This window comes from Pongo abelii, chromosome 5 (genome assembly GCF_028885655.2).
Source record: "Pongo abelii isolate AG06213 chromosome 5, NHGRI_mPonAbe1-v2.0_pri, whole genome shotgun sequence".
Lineage (NCBI taxonomy): Eukaryota > Metazoa > Chordata > Mammalia > Primates > Hominidae > Pongo > Pongo abelii.
Window position 1 is genome coordinate 56503947 of NC_071990.2, and position 22774 is coordinate 56526720.

At 36.3% G+C, this 22774-nt stretch overlaps 1 pseudogene; it reads right to left on the bottom strand.

The window, feature by feature from the left end:
• Positions 1–3211: 3211 nt before the first annotated feature.
• On the bottom strand, positions 3212–4027 carry LOC112133727 (nucleophosmin-like; annotated as a pseudogene).
• Between the last annotated feature and the right edge of the window lie 18747 nt (positions 4028–22774).

Genomic DNA, 22774 nt, shown 5'->3' on the forward strand with positions numbered 1-22774 from the left:
GCTGGCTCTCTGGAGCAACTGAGGTATGGAGATAATCCCCATAGTTCCTACAAACATATCATACTTATACAGGTCTTGATCAAAATTATCAGGAAAGATCAGGCACACCATAAATATTTATGATAGAACAAAAAATCTAGCAGGATTTTTTGGTAGGTTTTTAAATTTGATACATTTTTTATAAATTACCAGGATGGTTAATTATAGGTAGGAACTTTATCTGGTAAACAAGGCTGGCTATCACTTTTCCCATATGATAAATGGTTCAATATATGATAAATATGACTCCAATACGATTTCTTATGTATATCATAGTATTCAGACTTAATTCTTCCAACCATACAAGGCAGACGCACTATATTTATGCCCATTTTATAGAGGAGAAACCTGAGGCAAGATAAGATGACAATCTGCCCAAGATCACACTGACAGGACAAGAGTTTGAACCTAGATAGTCTGATTCTTTTTTTTTTTTTTTTTCTGAGACATGATCTCACTCTGTCACCCAGGCTGAAGTGCAGTAGTGCTACCACAACTCACTAGAGTCTCAACCTCCCATGCTCAAGCAATCCTCCCATTTTAGCCTCCTAAGTAGCTGGTGAGATCAACAGGCATATGCCACCACAGCCAGTTAATTTTTTAGATTTATAGTAGAGATAGTGTCTCACTATGTTGCCCAGATTGGTCTCAAACTCTTGGGCCCAAGATATCCTCCCACCTCGATGTCCCAAAGTGCTGGGAATACAGGCATGAGCCACCATGCCCAGCCAACAGTCTGATGCTTCAGCTCATACTCCTATTATGCAACACTGCCTATATGTCTCTTTTTAAATTACATTCATTCACGTTGCATCACTTTCCGTTACTGAATTTAGCAACTCTTTGTAGAAGAAACAAAAAATGATATACACACACACAATCAGCTTACAATTCAGAGGGTGGTATAGGCATTTTTAATGTTTAGAGTAGCTAGGAGTTAAGATAAGGAGTGTCCAAGAATTATGGCCGAAGTATTCAACCGAGAGTTGGGGTTGGGCCTCTTACTTTCCTACCAGGTAACATCCTAAATATGTATTATTGTTTGGAGCTACTCAAGAGCTGGACTCAAAATGAATGCTTCCCTCCTTGCTCTTCCCTGGTTATGAGCCAAGGCACAAGACATCATTACTCTTAGAAAGCCAACAACCATAGACAGTTTTTTTCTAACAGCTACTCCAGCTTCTAAGATTCTACATTAATTTTACTTTAGTTTGTCTCTTTCTGTGCTGCTACAGATGATCAAGAGGTACTATTTCAAAGAAATGGCACTTGACCAATTTTTTCCCTCTGAATACAAGAAGGCTCATCCAATTTTTCCAGACCCATATTTAATAGCTGATTAAATGGAAGATGATCCATTTTTATAGCTGATTTGTAAAATCTGTATTGCATTAATAAGTTGCCTTTAAATTGTCTTTCTATAGTTAATGGAAGATACTGTATTCCTCAAACATTTGCTGATGTGCTACAGATTTTGGAGACCATAAAGCACTTACAGTTTCCCAGAATCTTCTTACTCAACTTAGTGGCTCAGTCAGTATAAACTCTACCAACTCCCTGACCCCCTAAAAATTCTAGTAGCATCATACATAGTATACTGCATAGAATAATTATTTGGGAAAACATTGAAAAGCTGAAAACAGATATTTAAAAATAAACACACAGTTAAGTAAACATTAAACATACAAACAGATTAACAACAAAATCAATTTTAACTTTAAATATCATATGGTAAGCATTAAATAATTTTGTTAGCCTTCTTTTCAGTACACTATTTTTCTTTTTTCTAAATTACCCTTTGGTTTTCCGAAGATTTGGACTTCTTTCCCTCCTTGTATATGTACTCTTGTAAGGAGCCTGTGGAGACTCATAAAAACGTTTTCTTGTATCCCAGATGGCTCTCTTCTTTTGATATTCATTTTTTTTTAGAGGCAGTACTACTTAATAGCTGATGGTTAGCAGCTCTTCTACTGAGTGGGCTGTTTTTGGTGCTTAGCAGGGAATGCAACTCTCCACGGAACCATGCTTAAAGAAAAACACAATAGCTACCTATTCATATTATAGAAGCCAACTCCCTATTAGCAAAAGTTGGAAGACTTCTTATTAATGAACATCCACAAAACGTTTAAATTGAGTACACATACAGCTATATACACACACATACTTTAATTCATGACATTGATTAGGTTTGTCAATACTTTTTTTATACATGGAAAACTTAAGAAATAAATTTTAAACTGTGAATTAAAATGGGACCAGATTCTAGAAAACAAAAAAAAAAAAAAAAAAAAAAAAAAACAGTATTTCCAAGCACCTGAATCCAGGCCTGGGCAACCACAGTTTCAATGGTACAAATCTCCTTTAACATAGCAACAGGACAGGTCTGGTTGACAAGATTCCTATCCCAGGACACATCACACAACCAGTCTCATTAACCTGTGTGTGTATTTTTTTTTACTTTATTAAAATTATGAGTTTATTTCATATGTGCATTTCCGTGTCCCACCATTTCCATGTCTGACCTCTATTACTGCCCTATCCTAATATTCCACACATACTTAAAACCAAAGGATGGAGTTCCATCTTTAATAACTAAACAGGCATTTTGGACAACATATTCTTAGCAGCAGAACCTGGACAACATTTAACAAACATGGTGGGGAATGTTCTTATTTTGCATTACAAAAAGGACAGCCAGATATCAACTGTTACAAAAATGAAATGAGAGAAAATTTTTAACAGCCCATCAATGATAGATGGGATAAAGAAAATGTGGTACATGTACATAATGGAACACTATGCACCCATAAAAAACAAGAGTATGTCCTTTGCAGGGACATAGATGGAGCTGGGGACCATTATCCCTAGCAAACTAATGCAGGAACAGAAAACCAAATACCGCATATTCTCACTTATAAGGGGGAGCTAAATGATGAGAACACATGGACACATGGAGGGGAACATACACTGGGGCCTATTGGAGTGAAAGGTGGGAGGAGGGAGAGGATCAAGAGAAATAATTATTGGGTACTAGACTTAATACCTGGTGGTGAAATAATCTGTACAACAAATCCCCATGACACCAATTTACCTATGTAACAAACGTGCACATCCTGTACATGTACCCCTAAACTTAAAGAAAAGTTTTTAGAAAACTTTTTAAACTCTTTTCTTAAAGAGACTTCCTCCACTGCCAGAGATCTTGAATAGTCTTCTGATCAGTCACCTGGAAGCAATTTTTCACATAATTGATGAACTTGGCTTCCACTTTGGGAAGAAAACCATACTTTCCCATTCTTGCTTGCATTTTTGCTTTAATATCTTCTACAGAACTAGGTCTTTCTGGTGTTTTACAAGTTTTTTCCTGGTTTCTTGAACGATTCTTGACCTTTTGATCTTAGTTTTGACGGTTTTGAGTCCTTCCATTCTGATTTGACTTTTGTGCATTTTTGGCTGGAATATCTTCTACAGATTTCTTCACTGAATTTTTTCTTCGGTTTCCTCATCATCAAAATCATCATCTTCAGCAGCATCAAGTTTTACTTTTTTCTGTGGAAGGTTGCTACCACCTCCAGGGGAAGATCGCTTTCCAGATATAGTCAGGAGTTTTACATTGTCCTCCACTTCCTGATTCTGCATCTTCCTCCACAGCTACTAATATGCACAGGCCCTGAACCACACTTCAACTGTAAGACCATGGGTGGTGTTATTTCAAAGCCCCCAAGGGAAACTGTTGGCTGTACAGACATTTTCAAAGTTGCCAGGGTTACTTAATTCGACTGCCTTCATAACTCTCTGCCTCTACTTCGACAATGCGCAATTCGTCTTTTCCACAGGGCCCTAAACTGACCATTCTTAAAGATAACTGGTAATCATTTTCACCATTATCCACCTTAAAGTGATCATCTTTGCCGGCCTTTAGTTCACAACCAAAAAGATAATTCTGAGGCCTCGGGGGGCTCATTGCCATGTCCATTGAATCTTCCATGGGGTGGTGGCACTCACTTAGGTGGGAGAGAAGGTGGACAGAGATAAACAACTACTGCTCCAGAGAACAGCTCCTCAGGACAGAATCACACCAGGGCTTAACCTGTTTTTTTCTATAAGCTACCCACTAATCATCTGTAGATGGCAATATAGTTAAGCTGTCTGTTATGGTAATGGACTGAGCTGTATCCCTCCAAAATTCATATGCTAAGGTCCTAAGCCCAGAACATCAGAACGTTACTACTTTTGGAGCTAGAATCTTTAAAAAAGTAATTTAGGTAAAACGATGTCATATGAGTGGGTCCTAATGTGATTGGTGTCCCCGTAGGAAGACATTAGGACACAAATGCCAAACATGCACAGAGGGAAGACCATGTGGAGCTATCGGGAAAAAGGCCATCTATAAGCTAAGGAGAGAGGCCTCAAAAAGAAATCAAAAGTATTAACACCTTGGTCTCACACTTATAGCCTCCAAAACTGTGAAAAAAATAAATTTCTGTTGTTTAAGCCACCCAGTCTATTGTATTTTCTTATGGCAGCCCTGGCGAACTAATACAGACACATATCTGGTTCACCAGATTCCTGTCTCAGGGGACATCACATAACCAGTCTCATTAACCTATTTTCCTTAATCACCAAGATGGCTAATCATCTATACTTGACAATGCATTTAAGCTGACCTTGAACACATAGCATACTTGCAGCTTCAGACAAAGGGATTAATTGTATAAGAGGAATCAGCAAAATATTTTTAAGGTCAAGAACTAATATCTGTTCACCAGTTACAAATTTCTTAACATAACCCTAGTTACACAAATGAGGGATAAAGAAAAAGCCATTCATTCTACTGTCAATGAGAATATTGTCAATATTGTCAACAGGAATATGGGCAACATTTTCATTTTAATCTAGGTTTTTCTATTTCTTACAGATTAATTGTCCTTTAGTCTTGATATATACACAAGTGCCTTGTGTGGGAGTCTCTTGTCTTACAGCCTTCTAGTATTGCATGGGTATACTGCAGTCCCCTCAGTAACAACTAATACAATTGTTCTAATGATTCTATATTTGAAATGGAAAGTTCAACTCTTATATTATGGAGAAGATATTTTCAGCATCTCAGAGGATGGCAAATGTTCTGGCACTGTAAAGCAAAATCCACCTCACTCACTCCCATATAATTGCTTAGTGTAACCTATTATGAAAAGAAAATGTATAAGCTCATAAATACTTTGGAAATTCATTGTGAAAAGTGGTTCAGTGAATCTTGAGAGACCCCTATTGACTTTTTTAGATATTATGAGAAATTCACCAGTGTTTAAGATACGCTGTCTGCATTCCCTTGTGCTCGCAAGCATTTGGGTAAGTTAAGGGTGCTTGCGATCAAGGTAATGTCTTATTTATCTTTGTTTCCCAGAGCCTACTACATGGCCCATTACCATTAGAAATTCAGTAACATTCATTTAACAAAATTAAATTATGTTGGTTAGAAGTGAATTACTTACAATTAAGAGGCTCCACATTGAGACTAGGTTCAATGTACGAGAATTTATAGAAAAGAAACGGAGACTTTTCACAGTTCCAACAGCAGAAATAGAGTGGGCTGTCAGGTTCAACTGAAACCTGGAAACCAAATGCTGCCAAGGTTCTTCCTCCATCTCTCTTCTTGTCACATTTCTTTCATTTACACACTCTCTGTCGATTTCTCTAGTTCATACAAAAGAATACATGACTGCTAGCAGAAACCAGTTTTAAATGCTGCGGTTTTTCACCGTGTATAGAAAGCCTGCTTTGATTAGTCCCCAGTCCAGATTCTCTATTGGGTTTTAAGCAGAGGAGACAGCTGCAAGTCTTAGAAGAAAACAATAAACAGATATTCCCATTAGAGTCTACACTATAAACGAGAGAATGAATAAATGAAGGAATGAATAAACACATTAATAGTTCTCTGGCACCAGAATATTAAAATAGCACTGAGAAGATAAGAGTATATGTAAGGACTAATTTATAAATTACTCTGCTGATTCTGTAAGTCAGATGACAGTGAGGTGTTAATTTATTCAATTAATATGACAAATATATATTTTCAATATGGTAAAAAAAAGGTTGTTAGCAAGGGAAAAATAAAAGAAAGATTAAATAAATGAAAATCCCATTCATAAATAGAAATATTTTATGATGAAGCTGGGTTTTATAAAAATCCTTAAAGTGTGAACATGACTTTTGCCTTTTAAACAATAAGTGACAATTCAAAATTTATATAAAATATGAATAAGTTTGAATACAATATTGGAATACTGGAAAATAGAGCAAAAATTTCTTTAAAAAGTACAAAAATTGATTTTTTTAAATTTGTTGTTGTTGTTTTGGAGCATCTGGTAAATTTACTTTTGTTTCAGATGCATTGTCACTGTTTTCCCAAAAGCAGACTTAGCCAGATTGGATATGGATTTAATGTTTTTGTTTTTGTTTTTCACAGGATTCTTTCCTCTGTCACAAAACTTTGAAGCATACATTCTGGAGGTTTTATGAAGAATTAAAATAATATTTAAACACCATCCTATACCCTTGCCACATAGTAGTTTCTCAGTAAATATTTGTTAAAGGCATAACTCTCCTCCGCTTATTTTTTTTAATTCTCTGGCAGCAGACAGCACAGTTTTTGGACAATTTCTGAACTGGATGAAGTGGATGACTAGTGAAGTTTAATGAATGGAGAATGAGAGGATTTATATGATTTTAGAATTTCTCTGTTAAAATTCTTAATGGTTATGTGGAAGATATTTGGTTTGTACTTTAGATAAAATTAGGTGTTCTGGGAAGTGTTGGCCTCATAGAATTGAGATCTTCCAAGCTTGAATGATTCTAGAGCAATTTAACGATTCACTGACATTCTTGTGCACCACCGAGAACTAACAAATGTTCAAGTCATAGAATTGTGTTAACAGAGAAGAAATCATCAGAAAATTTCAGAATAGTTCAGTTTTTCAAAATATCAGATAGCGTGATAATTTTCAGGAGTTTCTAGAAAAGTATATAAATATAAATAATATAAATATATTTATATACACCTAAGATAGTGAAATAACTACTGGGAAACTTCCAAACACCAATGTGCAAACTCATCCTAATGAAATGTAAATGAGATTCTGTCAGATTGACAAGGAGACTACCATCACTTAGTCTGCTTTCCCCATTGTCCCTGTATATTCCTAGAGTTGAAGGTGACAAGTTGAAAATAACATCCCCACTGCCTCTTCATGTCTCTTGGAGTTCTTGTTTGGAACTTTTATTTCTCCTCCTCTTCTTCCACACAATGGTCCTTTCAACCAAATAAATCTCTCATTTATCCTAGTAAAATCCTGGATTATGATTTGCATTTTTCTTGTTTTTACTGAATACGAGGATTGAGGTATTACAAATCTTCCTAGTTTATCCTGTATAGTGGAAGTATTGTTAATAAAAGGCATGATGTGTTTATGTAGAGATAGATTTCATTCTGTTTCCTTTCTCAATTTCATCTAGAAACTGCGCGTTTAATCACCCTTCTCTGACCAAAACTTACATTTACGTGGTTCTACCAACACAGTTCAATGCAGGAATTAGGTTTAAAGAGCCTACATTATAAATTTCAGTTCTCAGTTTCCAAATCCCATGAACCATCCAAATAAACTTTAGATGATTTGTTTAACTATTCTCTTTCAGCATTTATTTAAAATACACAATAACTGTTGTGCTATACTTGATTAATGGCCAATTATATGTTCTAGATTATAAATCTGGCGTAGTTATCAAGCTGTTGATTTTACTTATAAAATGGAGTATATATTTTTTTATTTTATTCAACGCTTTCTAGGGGGTTTACGTTTGAGTTATATTATCAAATTGCACATTACTACTGAGAATGCTACTAACCTATTAAATTCCTGTTAAGCAATCAAAGATGAACTCGCTATTGAAACTCATCTTAAACTTTCAGTTTCAACAGACATTACTAATTATTCTTTTCAATTTTGCAGTCTCTAAATATGTCATCGATTTATTTTTATTCAAAGGGGATTTTGAACTATTTTCATTCCACTCACCATGTCCATTCAATACCTACAATATTGCAATGATAATTTAATAGGCCTAGGATATTATTTTTACTTACACTGCTTTTCTATCTAAGCATAAGAATTCAGAAACTTGACTTATTTCATACTATATTTTAAGCACTTTAATAAATCAGCCCTTATTTAATTTTTTTACCTCATTTAGAACTAATCTCAAATAAATTAGACCAACATTCAAACATTCATACTGTATGTTAGGAGTCAGGAAAGGTGTTATTTAAGAGCAACAGTACCTCTTATGGTGATAACAAAAGAAAAGCCAGATGATATTCTCAAATAATTTAATTAAAGATTTCAAATTTAGGTTTAAGTGAAAATTTCCTAAGATATCTTCTGTATCCTTGAATGTATCTATTATTGGTTTTATATGTCATCTAAATATCAAAATTAAAGCTAAGCTAGTGAATCTATAAAGTCATACAACTTACTCAATTAGAAACTTTAATATGTAAAATGTCATACCAAAATATCTTCTAATATTCTTACTCTTTTTTCGACTGTAGATTCCTGAAAAACTAATTTCTAATGTAAAAAAAGTTTCATCAATTTAATAAACTTATGGTGTAGAATTGGCTTCTGAGCTAGTTTTTGTAGTTTGAGTCTAGCCTGTTTCAGTTTTTACATAGTCTACTTACATGTTTTAATCAAAATATTTTACAATGGGCAGTATGAAAAGAAGAGCATTAAAAAAGTGTATTTATTTGGATACAGCTGAAAATAAAGAAGAGGAAATGGGACCAATTGCCTCACTCCCTAATATTTTACTTCTGGACCCAACAGATGAAATTTCCTAAATACTTGTATTTCTCAGATTGAGTGTTGCTAGCCTACCTTGGAGTAGCTCTTTTCTAGAACCCTGAGAGGTCACAGGAAAGTCATTGTACATATGATAAGATGTGGGTTAGGGACTTGGGTAAATTTTACTCACGTTTTCAAGTACAGGTCTTTCCACACAAAAATTAAAACACACACACAATGACAACAACAAAAAACTGCTATTAAACAACATTAGGTGAAAATAACGACAATGACAACGAAAACAGTACATACCAGAATCCATGGGATATATTTAAAGTGGTGATTAAAGACAAACTTATAATACTAAATACTTTTGTCAGTAAAAATAAAATAACTGAAATAAATGAATTTATTTCCCATTTTAAAAATTAAAAAATGAACAGCAGAGTAACAAAGTAACCAAAAGAAAACATAAGGAAATAATAAAGGAAAAAAAGAAAATAATGAGGCAGAGTATGTAATAATAGTACATCCAGAAAATAAATAAAAAATATGGATTTTTTGAAAAAATTAAAAATGTAGATACCACTACCTAAATTGATCAACAGAAACAAAAGAAATCATAAGAAACAAGAAATGTCAATGGAAAAATAAACAAGAAAAAATTGTTAATCAGAAAATAATAACTTACTGACATCTATGCAAATACATTTTAAAACTTGGATAAAATAGATAATTTTCTAGGGAAATGCCAACTACTACAATTCACCTCATTAGAATTAGAAATCTTCAAAAGACCAATCTCCAAACAATTAATACAGTTATTAAGAAACTGTATAAGTTTTCCAAGGCTGCTGTCAGAAATTTTCACAAACTTGATAATTTCAAACAAAAATTTTTTATCTCACTCTGTAGACATAAATCTACTATCAAAGGTTGGCAAGGCCACACTCCTTTTGAAGTTTCTAGGCAAGAATCCTTCCTTGCTTCTTCTAGCTTCTGGAGGCTCTGGGCAGTCCTTGGGTTGTGGTAGCATAACTTTAATCTTTACCTGTATCTTCACATGGCCTTCTTCTCTGTCTGTGTTTTCTATCATTTTCTGTCTCTTATAAGGACACCTGCCATTGGATTTAGGGCCCACTCTAATCCAAGATCCTGTCTTAAGATCCTTACCTTAATTGTATCCGCAAAGACCCAAAGACTCTTTTTACAAATAAGGTCATACTCATAGATTCTAGAAATTAGGACTTGAACATATCCTTTTGGGGGTCACTATTCAATCGACAACAGGAACTACTACACACACACACACACGCACACACACACACATGCAAAAACCTTAAATGGTTTTAGAGGATAATTCTGCCAAACCTTCAAAGACCAGAAATGTCCAATGCTCTATAAATTATTCCAGAGATAAGGAAGGGAAAATTTCAAAGTCCTTTTATGAAACAAATTTTACACTGATACCTAAACCTGATAAAGACTGAAAAAGAAAATTACAGGCCAATATCTCTCATATAGTCATACGTAAAAAATACTAAGTAAAATACTAGCAAACATAATCCAACACCAGATATTGAAAATAGTACACAATGACAAAGTAGATTTATTCTAAGAATGCAAGGTGGTCCAATATTAGAAAATCCATTAATATCATACACCACATTAATAAATCTATGGAAAAAATCATATGACTGTCACCATAGAGGCTAAGAAAGTCTTTGACAAAATCCAATGCCCATTAATGATAAAAAAATAAAACTCAAAAACAGGAATTGAGTGATATTTCTTAATATTGTAAAATGTGCATATCTTAGTTTTAAAGCTAGTGTCTGGTTTAGTAGAGAAACATAGGAGATGTTTCCCTAATACCAGTAACAAGGCAAATATGCCTACAAATATGCCTACTCTCTCCACTACTATTCTACATTGTAATAGAGATATTAGCTAATGCAATTAGACAAAAGAAATAGAGGCATATGATGGGTTTAGAAAGAAGTAAAACTATCTATTTGCAGATGAGATAAGAGTACACCTAGAAAATCTAAGAATCAAGCATAAAACTAACTCAAAACAAAAATAATTAATTGAGGTAGCAGGATATTCAATTGATGTAAAAATTAAATAAATAATAACCAAGTTTAGCTATACAGGCAGAGCAACTTTCATTTGTAATAGCAACAGAGAATATCAAATACTTAGAAAACACTTAAGAAATGTGCAAAACCTAAAAGAAGAAATTTTAATGTGCCGAAAGGACATAAAGTAAGATTTGTACAAATGGGATATAATTCCCTATTCTTAGATAGGAAAATGAAGCATTATAAAGATTTTAATTCTCCTTTTATTAATTTATAAATGTAATGCAATGGCAATAAAAATACTAATAAGCATATTATGGGGTTAGAGATGTTAATGCTAAAATTTATAGAGAAAAATAGCATGCAGAAATATTCATGAAAACATGGACAAAGAACTATGAGTTCTTTGGAAGACTGCCCAATCAAATAATAAAACATAATATAGAGTCTCCATAATTAAAACAGCATAGTACCTAGTACCTAGTACCTAGTACCTAGTATTGGCTCATGAAGAAAAACAGACCAGTGAAACACCATAGAAAGCCCAAACTAGACCCAAATACATACGGAAGCTTAGAAGATGATGAAGATGGCATCTTAAATCACCAGCAAAAATATGAACATTTTAATAAATTGTGCAGGGACAATTTGGTAGTCATTTAGAAAAAGGGAAAAATACATCCATACTTTGCACCACACATAAGAATAAACTCCAAATGGATTAGCAATCTAAATATAAAAATTGAAATAACACAAATACTATAAGAAAATATGGAAGAGTTCCTCTTTAACCTCAAGGTAATAAAACGTTATCCAACCTTAACTCCAAATTCAGAGACAATAAAAGAAAAGATTGATAAATTTGACTGTATAAAAATTTAAAAAGAAAATACATGTTTTCATGGTAAAGAACACAATAAATAAATTCGAAAGCAATGAACAAACTGGTAGAAAATATTTGCAACTTATACCACAAACAAAGGAATAAAATCCTCAATATATAAAGAACTCTTAATAATTGAGGGACAATGATCCAAAAAAATGGTAGAAAAATGAGACATAGATATAAATAGAAAATTTACATGAGATACATAAAGATAAACTTCAACGTATGAGAAAAGTTTAAACTCAGTTATAATTAGAGAACTGTAGATTTAAAAAACACTGAGATACCATTTTTAAAGGGCAAAGTTTTAAAAGTATGAGGACACGTCCTGTTGGCAAGGCTATGGAGTAAACAGGCACATTCATACATTGCTGGGGTAATATATCTCTGAACTCTTTTTGCAAATTTTCTGAGGCTAAAAATATTCTCAAATAATAATTGAAAAAAATTAACAATAAAACCTCAAAATTTCTATAAGAAGTACAGGGTGACCTAAGCTGAAAAAATAGATTAGATAGAAATAATTATTTTGTCATGAAGCAGAAAAAGAGATAATATATGTGAAACTGCACTGAAAAATCATAAAGTGTTATATAAATACAAGATATTTTGTAGAAATTCTGAGACAGTAGCTTAAAGGAGAGATAGATGCTGTCAATGATATGAGAGATCTACAAATCCAACTTTGGGGTGGGTAGTAAACCTTTAGTATAATTATTTTAGGAGCTAGTTAATTTGCTATTGTCTTTTACCAAAATTCAAACCTTCTGTATTCTACTCTGTTATGTTGTAGCTAAAACTTTGCCAACTACTTTTCCCACACTCCCTTGCCAGTTAGCTTCCTGTTAAGGTCTTCCAATGGTAGGCAATGGGGGAAAATTGGAAGGCTCTGAGGAAGAGAGAAAGGTCTGTCTTCCTATTCTCCACTTCCTGCCAGCATTGCCTCTGTAGCTGCGGACTGGTCCCATTCCCTGTTTCCTGCCACAATCCTAGCACCAGCTTCTCCACACCCCCTCAGAGACACCAGAAGTAACCAGCAGCACTACTTTGGCAGTCCAAGAATCAGCTAAGCCATGTGCCCACCAACTGAGTCTTAGCCTGGGACCATCCAAGCACCCACTTGTAAACTGCCTCAGCATTCTCAGTCCCACCAGGTCTCAACCCCTTCAGAGAGAGCTCTGACACCCACCAGGACCCCTACCCCCTCAACACACCTTCTTCAGAATCCCACTGCAAATTGAATAGAGCTCCCCTCAGAGCTCCAAAGCACCAGCTTCACAGAGTGCTTTAGGCAAACTCATCATTTCTGTAACCTGCCTCTTCCCTGTTTTATCCTAGCTTTTTCTTGTAGTCATTCAACTCAAATACCTTAGTATTGCCTTTACACTCTTTAAGCATTCCTACACCTATGTCACCAATTCCCATAATCTACTCTGAAATTTCTAGTGAGGTTTCTGCTTTCTGATAAACTGCTTTAGAAGGCGTTTCTGGATTTTGGGTGGAATTTTGTTTACATTCTATTTATTTATTAATTTAACATTTATTAGGCAAATACTTGGTTACTGTGACAAACAATATCTAAAGATAAAAAGGCATAGTTCCTGCCTTCAAATGTCACAGTAAGTGGAGGAGGTAAGTATTTAAAGGAGCAACTACCAAGGGGATGAGCTCTATTACAGAGGAATACTGTGCTGTGAGTGCACATGAGGCATGGTGTGCAAGAGAAGGCTTTCCTCAGGGCTGACATGAGAGCCTTGTGAGAGGTGACAATGTGCTGGCAGCCCTCACTCACTCGCAGTGCTTCCTCGGCCTCAGCATCCACTCTGGCCACGCTTGAGGAGCCCTTCAGCCTGCTGCTGCACTGTGGGAGCCCCTGTCTTGGTTGGCCGAGGCTGGAGCCGGCTCCCTCTGCTTGTGGGGAGGTGTGGAGGAAGAGGTGCGGGTGGGAACTGGGGCTGCATGCAGTGCTCACAGGCCAGTGCGAGTTCCTGGTGGGCATGGGCCCAGCGGACCCCGCACTCAGAATGGCTCACTGGTACCACCAGCCCTGGGTAGTGAGGGGCTTAGCACCTGGGCCAGCAGCTGCGGAGGGGGTGCCAGGTCCCCCAGCACTGCTGGCCCGCCTGTGCCACACTCAAATTCTCAGCGGGCCTCAGCCACCTCCCTGCGGGGCAGGGCGCAGGACCTGCAGCCTGCCATGCCTGAGCCCCACCCCACGGTAGGCTCCCACACAGCCTGAGCCTCCCCGACGGGCACCGACCCCTGCTCCACAGCACCCAGTCCCACTGACCACCCAAGGACTGAGGAGCACAGGCACGTGGCGTGGGACTGGCGGGCAGCTCCACCCATGGCCCTGGCATGGGATCCACTAGGCAAAGCCAGCTGGGCTCCTGAGTCGGGTGGGAACTTGGAGAACTTTTATGTCTAACTAAAGGATTGTAAACACACCAGTCAGCACTCTGTGTCTAGCTCAAGGTTTGTAAACACACCAATCAGCACTCTGTGTCTAGCTCAAGGTTTGTAAACGCACCAATCAGCACTCTGTGTCTAGCTCAAGGTTTGTAAACACACCAATCAGTGCTCTGTGTCTAGCTAATCTAGTGAGGACTTAGAGAACTTTTATGTCTAGCTAAAGGATTGTAAACATACCAATCAGCACTCTGTGTCTAGCTCAAGGTGTGACTCAAGGTTTGTAAACGCACCAATCAGCACCCTGTGTCTAGCTCAAGGTTTGTAAATGCACCACTCAGTGCTCTGTGTCTAGTTAATCTGGTGAGGACTTGGAGAACTTTTATGCCTAACTAGAGGATTGTAAATGCACCAATCAGCACTCTGTGTCTAGCTCAGGGATTGTAAATGCACCAATCAGCACCCTGTCAAAATGGACCAATCAGCTCTCTGTAAAACGGACCAATCAGCTCTCTGTAAAATGGACCAATCAGTTCTCTGTAAAATGGACCAATCAGCAGGATGTGGGTGGGGTCAGATAAGGGAATAAAAGCAGGCTGCTGGAGCCGGCAGCTGCAACATGTTCGGGTTGCCTTCCCCACTGTGGAAGCTTGGTTCTTTTGCTCTTTGCAATAAATCTTGGTGCTGCTCACTCTGGGTCCGCAGTGCCTTTATGAGCTATAACACTCACTGCGAAGGCCTGTAGTTTCACTTCTGAGGCCGGTGAGATCACAAACTTACTGGGAGGAATGAACAATTCCGGACGGGAGAAACTAACAACTCCAGATGCACCGCCTTAAGAGCTGTAACATTCACTGCGAAGGTCTGCAGCTTCGCTCCTGAAGCCGGAGAGACCACGAACCCACCAGAAGGAATAAACTCTGAACACGTCCGAACATCAGAAGGAACAAACTCCGGACACACTATCTTTGAGAACTGTAACACTCACCGCGAGGGTCTGCGGCTTCATTCTTGAAGTCAGTGAAACAAGGAACCCACCAATTCCGGGCACACTTGCACATCACTCAGAAATCTGAAGGAGGGAGAGGCATGTTGTCAGAATGTCTGAAGAACAGCATAGATTCAAACAATGTTGAAAAAGTCGTGTGATATAGCATAGCGGAGTGACAAGATGAAGCTGAACAAGGAGACAACTATGGTTATGAAAAGCATTTCACAATATGCCCATTAATACGAAATTCTTCCTGAAGCGTTAGAGAACCACTGAAGGCTTTTAAAAAACTACCCCTTTTTAGTATTATTAAAATAGTATTTTTGCATTGTTTTTAACAAAAAGATTAATTAGCCCTTTGACTCACCTTCCAGAAACAAGTTGATTAATGTACAAATTTATGGAAAACACTAATACAGATCTTAGTGTATGCCAAATGCTGTTGAAAGTAAGTTATATTTATTAACCCATTTAATCTTCACAACAGCCCTATTATGTAGTTATGATTATAGTTTTCATTTAACAAAGAGAAAATGGAAGCTCAGAAAGACTAACTGGCATGGGGTCCTAGAGTTTGTTAAAGTGGTGGAGTTAGGCTTTCAACCTAGCAATTATGGCTCCATGATGTATGTTCTTAACAACTAGGCTACAGTGCTTCGTATGTCTACATGTTGTATGCATGTGTGGAAAAATGACGTATGCTGTTGAAAATTATGCTACAGTGCTACATATATTTACATGTGTTTGTATGTATGTGTGTAAAAAAATGAAACAAATATTCTAATACAAATTACATACTCTATATTTTATTCTGCACCCTTTCCTTCCAATTAGTAATATACCTTGAAGATATTTTCTTAACAACACAACCTGATTCTTAGGGACTGCACAGTATTCCATTATGTGAACATTCCAAACTGGATTGAGATATTTCTATATTTCTATATTGATAAATGTTTAGGTTATTTACGGGTTTGGGTCTTTGAAATAATGCTGTAACAAAACCAATATCAGTGGAATTGTTCAAAGGAAACATTTCTAATATTGAAAAATAACACAAAAGCCCTCATCATAAATAAAAATGTTTAATAGCTTTACCATCATGAGAGTGTCTATTACCCGCACATTCTTGGCAATGTCAAGTTTTCATCAAATTTTGTTTTTAAATGTTTTGCCCATCTGACGAGTAAAAAGTGAACCCTATAGCATTTTTTTAAATAGCTCGATGTGATGAAAACGGGGTTTTGGAAAGCTCATGCTGAGACAATATGGAGTTTAGCTTGGTGACACCAAGACTCAATACAGAAGAGATGGAGAGGAGACAATTACAATAGACTGTGTAACAGATGAAGACAGCTTAACTGGGGCAGTGCCTGGAATGTATTAGGGGAAATAGATATGATAGAGGCACTATCAAAAAGTCCAGCTGTTGAGGAGATACAGCAATAGACCTTTGTTTCTGATACTTAATATTGTGTTAAGGGTGGGCGAGATGGAGGAAGGATTCAAGAATACCTCCTAGGTTTATGAGTTGGGAAGCCAGGATGATTATAATGAAAATAACTGTCCTAGAAAACAGAAAAAAGCAAAGATTTGGGAGCGTGCCAGATAAAACGGGAATGATTTTAAAGGTCGCTTACAAATCTAAGATGCTATAGTTTATTTACGGAAACTACCTTCAACTTAATCTGTGGCAGAGGCTATTTCAAAATATTCGCATATATTTAATGTCACTTAATGAATCACGGAATTTTGCAGTGCTATGAAATCCCTTAAATCAAACTAACTAGCACACTTATGTAACCAGAGTACTAGCTTACTCTGCCAGAGTATTCTTTTCGTATTCTGCCATCTAGTGAACAACAATCATTTGTACAACCTGGCCTGTAAATTGCTTCTTCCAAATTTAAAATAAACACACACACACACACACACACACACCCCTTCATTTTATGATTTCTCATTATATATACTGGCAAAATATTCTTTCATGATATTTTACAAATAAAATTCCTAAACATAGAGGAAAGAATAGAGTTCATCAGCTTAATCTGCACATTTCACCTTGGGCTCATTTTGAAATTTATATTTTTAAAGTCATGGGAAATTCACAAGTTTCCTTTACATTATGCCATCTCCTTTTATCATTAAAAACAACAAAAACAAAACATTTACTTGTCAGCAACTTTCTTCTCTGTAATAAAATACCTTTATATAAATTATCTTTCTCCTCCAATGAGCATTGTTTAATATTATCAAAAGTTTATTATCTCAAAAATTATTGTACATGATACACTACAGATATTATTTGAATGTTGTGGAAGTACCTTGTACAAATTTATTTTCTTGATATTTAGTTCTATAAAAGCTTCCCTGATTTCTCCCAAGGTGGTCACTCATTTTGTGCTGTTAGCGTACCTTTGTGTCACTAGTATTATGGTAGTATTATACTATATTTTAAATATTCATTTTCAAGCCTGTCTTTGCAAAGGGCTCATGAATTTCTTGATTAAAGGGACTATGTAATATTCAGTTTTATATCTCCAATAACTCTCATGATGTATGGTATCTATTAGTTTTCAATAAATGTTAACAAATGAATGATTTAAAATGATTGAACTGAATTATTGACAGATGTTTGAAACTTCACTAATTTTTATTCAAGTTGAAATAATATGTAAAGTAAGCAGTCACAACATTCAGCTTCCTTCATGAAGCCCAGAAGAGAACTGAACATATTGCCCAAGTGCCCAGAGGGCCCTAAAATATAGATGTGTGTTCATTAGGCTAATTGGAGACAGGTAGACAAAAATCCTCCTTTGAAATTTGTCCTCATAGGCAATGGCATTATTCCCAGGCTTATCAAGTTCTTTCCCTTGGCAGATCTCTGTGGTCCATCTGCTGAACCTAAATGCTGAAATGCTCTCAGTGTGAACATGCCTTATGGACATCTTTATTCTGAGTGGCTATACCAGCAGAATACATAAATCTGAGCTATTTCAGATTACAAATGGAATTGCTCTCCACAGTGTTCCATTGCCTGATAGATAATAATTTTGGATGAAAGCCCAAACTCATGAAATTAGCTCTAAGAGTTCAATTGATATTAGCAATGTACATTGCTTGCAAGTCCTCTTAATTCATCTATATATCTGAACTCATTCATTTTACTATTTCCAAGCTAATTCTATGGAGTTCAAGTAAAGATTCCATCTACTTTGTGGTTTTTGAAAATCCTGTTAGCAAATTCTGTTCTTTTAGGTAACTGTTTTCATTTTTCTTACAGTTTTAGCAACTCTAAGTTTTAAGAACTAATCATCAAGCATTAAGTTTCTCGTGGCACACACTGTGATGAAGCTGGGGTGGGTGAGGAATGAAACTGTAGTCATCCCAGTCTATGATTAGATAGTAATTTAAACTTAGAAGGGAAAATTAGAAATTTTCATTTGGCCCCCTGTTCCCATCCACAGTTCCTATTAAATTTATCTGTAATAAGACTGATATCTTGACAGGCCTGACACTTGTGTCTTAGTTCTCAATTAATTCTGAACTTTGGAGGTGAAGAAAGTAGCATAACTTATTATTAGCCTCCTTAGATATCAACATATAACATTAATTATGTTTTCTTCTTTTCAGCTATTGCTACTGAGCTGGCTTTGATTTTCTCAATTATCATGAGGCACATGATCTATGAAATATACTCCTTCTATTATAATCTTTACAAGGAAAAGCTTGAAAAGTTACAAACAGAACAAATCAGTATGAAATAGAAAAATAAGACTCAAGCATTTTTTAAAAGGCAGAAATTTTTAAATAATTATATAAAATAATTAAAAGGAACTTTTAAAAAGATTCAACACTTAGGTCATGAGAGTCATAATAATGTGAAAGAAGACAGACATGTTAAAAAGAAAAGGAGCTTTGTCTTGCAGAAAAAAACTGGGATAATAGAACTCCCCCAAGAGAACCATGGGAAGTTGGAGGAATTCGTGGTTTGAAAGAATCAACAGGTTCTCAAGACAATAAAATACACCTGGCAATTGAGACTTCACAAGGAATGACAGTCAAGCCATTGCCTAAAGGCTTCCTGGAAGACAAAGGGCCAGTAGAGCCTTGCAAGGACAGCTTCTGGTGTCCAATTTTTCTCTAGAGAGAAGACAGTCCACATGTCACAGAGTCAAATTGGACACTGACTCACTAGGTGAGGCCAAAGTCTTTTGCTCTTTCAAAGCAGATATTTGTTTATAGCTATTGCTTTGAATCTGTAGGATTATCTTTGTTTATAAATATACTTATGGCCAAACCTTCCTCAACTCAGCTCCTGGGTGACTTCCTGGATTTCTAGGCACTAATGTTCAAATTGCCCAGCAATTTCAAACATGCCATTATTCTATTTAGGCATTTTTATTCTAACACCTACTTTGGTATTTATCCTCTGTTGTCCTCTTTTATTCCCAAGTATTAGAGTTTTTGATACTGCAGTTCTTTCAGATACCAATTGTTGCCCTAGATGATAAAAAACCAGCCTGATCTAATGTTCATCAGGAGTTCTGAGGGTAGAAAATGTTTGTTTCTGGCAAAAGGAATTGGAATATGTAAAGAGGATCAGGAACACGTCTTAGTGTATGTATGTGTTGTAAAGAGCTTTAATATATAGCATTACATATAAAACATCAGATTCTAGAACTTAGGAAATGGAGTATGTTGGTGAAATTTTAAAACTAAGTGAAATAAAGATGCAAACAAAAATGTTTGTAAAATTCTTACATGAATGTAGATCAGTCTGATCCTCAGGCCAGCAGCATCAGCATCACCTGAATCTATTTGAAATGCAAATTCTTCTACCCCCTCCCCTGATCTACCAGATAGAAACTCTGTGTGTGGGATCCAGCAGTCAGGGTTAGAACAAGGCCTTCAGGTGATTCTGATAAATAGTAAAGTTTGCAAACCACTAGCATAGGCTATAAATAAGTTAAAAATTCATCCCAAGTTATTTCTTAAGAATCTCATTCACACTTTATATAATAAATGAATGCTGGGAATTTGAAATGAAAGAAATAACAAGCTTAAACAGCCACATGGTAACGACTGACAACATTTGATATTAATTACAAGTTGGAATTGACAAGTGAATTATTTGTAATTGACAGACATTAAGTTTGAAGGAAGCTAGAGTATTTTTAAACATCTCTTAACTGTATAGAGACTGTCTTCTAAATAGCAGATAATAGAACTAGTATTATATTACATTTTATTTCTGCTCAGCTACTCTTATAAGGAAGTCAGTAAAATTTTCAAAGGCAACAAAGTCCTTTAATGAAGCCAAGCTAATAAAGAGAAAATCAAATAAAAATCCTTTGCTTAAGAAGAAAATATCAGATGTAAGAAGAACACAGAAGAGAAATCAACAGGTGGGCTGAGCAACATACTGATAAGGCTCCGATGACTGGAGGAACACCAGGGTCCTTTGCCTCACGCCGATTTAGATAAAACAATATGGGACACACATGGAGTGGTTTTAAGGTGCAGAGAGTTAAATAGGCAAGAAATAAAGAAGGAAGAAGCTCCCCCATACAGAGACAGATGGAGGGGGCTCCAAACCCAGAGAAGAAACCCCAAGTGCTGGGGTGGTAGGGGGCAGGCCAGGGGGAGGCAGGAACGGCGGTATATTAGGATACTAGGAGGCTGGAGAAGGTGATGTCTGATTTGCATAGGGCCCAGGGGATTGGTTTGACCAGGTATGTCATTCACGTAGCCAGCCAAAAAACTGGCCCTCTCACCCTAGCCTTTAAATATGCAAATGCAGGGTGCCATGATGTCCTGCACATGTGGGGTTTTCTGGGGACAGCCATGATGGTTGCCATAGGGGGTGACAAGGAGAAGAGGGCGGAATCGCCATATTGGATGGACCCAGTTTCTAATGGCCTGCATTCGCCTATCAAAGCTTGCCAGCCTGGCCCTTCAAGCTGCTTTTCTGCTAGACAAGAAATGTTTCTGGAGCTGCTTTAAAAGACAAAAAAACCTTACCAAGGGACCCCTTATCCTTTCTATCTGCCTAAAATAATTTCTTAATAATTCCTATAATAATACTCAGGTCAGAGAGCAAACCAAATTAAGCCAGAAGTCTCAGACATAGAAGTTTTCACTTACAAAATGATTGAAATTAAAGTTCTGAATAATTGCAGTGTACTGATGATGGGGGTTGCTACTGACTCTGAATCTAGGGGCATGTGTAATAAGGAAGGAAATTGATGGAGATGGAATAAATTCAGCCAATGGAGTACTAGCCACTGGTGTGAGAAAATGGAAAATGATGTCTATCTCACAGATAAAAACTTAATAAAAAGAGTTTAAGATACAGACTGTTGACAATCCATGCTGAATCATGACCCGCCATCTAAGGATGAATTAAAAGACAGATAAATAGTTTGGCAAATGTCACTTTTTCCTTTCAGTTGACCAAAGCTTGATGAAAAACATCTGCACAACTTTGCTTCAGGAAGTGGAGATCCTTAAGAAAATCCATGAGCAAACAGGGATGACTCTGAAATCAGCTGAATCGTGGAGCCTATATACTGGAAGAGGAGGGAAGGCTGTAAGGTGCAGAGAAGAGCAGACTTAAAGGCAGAGGATTTAAGAGATAGAGGATGAGTTGCACGAAATGGAGAGATCCTACTGAAACCAGATTGCTCGTCCTCTGAAGACGATCTTTGCCAAGGTCTTGCTGTTTTTCACAGCTCTTAAGGTGCGTAGCACAGGAAACCTGCATGTTTTCATTCCAGTTCATGTAACTTGGTTAATTGACAAACGCTATTAAATCAAGCCCCATCAAAATATATTGTTTCTCTAAAAATTTTAAACAAAAAGATCTATCCCCATACATTTTTTACCTACATGTTAGTTTAGAGAAAGACCCTTTGAGTACATTTGATGTATTTTAATATAAATGTTTGGTCCTGGAGACAAGGGGCACAAATGATTGCATTTTTAAAAAACAACTCCATGATAATGGTAGAAAAGCCCCAAATAGGAAGCAATGGATAAAAAGAGAGAGAGGGAGAGGAAACAAATTTAGATTTGGTGGAAGAGAGAAAATACCTACACAAAGGAATACAAGGAGGCTGGTAGTAGCTCTTCCTTTTATCACCAAACCTAAATGACCTAAATAAACTGGAACCAGTTTATTCTGCTGCAATGAAGATGGTAATTTGCATCAAGTGAGTGATGAGATCTGTTCTGATTTCATTAAGTCGTTCTCAGCCAGAAACACACTTATGAATATTTCTGGACTCTTTGTTCTCTTTCCTGATCCATCTGCTTATTCATACTCCAGTAAAGCACAGTTTTAGTTTCTCCCACATTATAAAATATTGTAACACTAAGTTGGGACTGCCGTACCTTTATTATTCATCTTCTTAGAAATTGTTCTGTGTTTTTTAATGTTAGTTTATTTTCAAATTAATATCACTTTGCTTTCACTAAAAATAACCTTGTTTTTATTGAGATTGCATTATAAAAATTTATT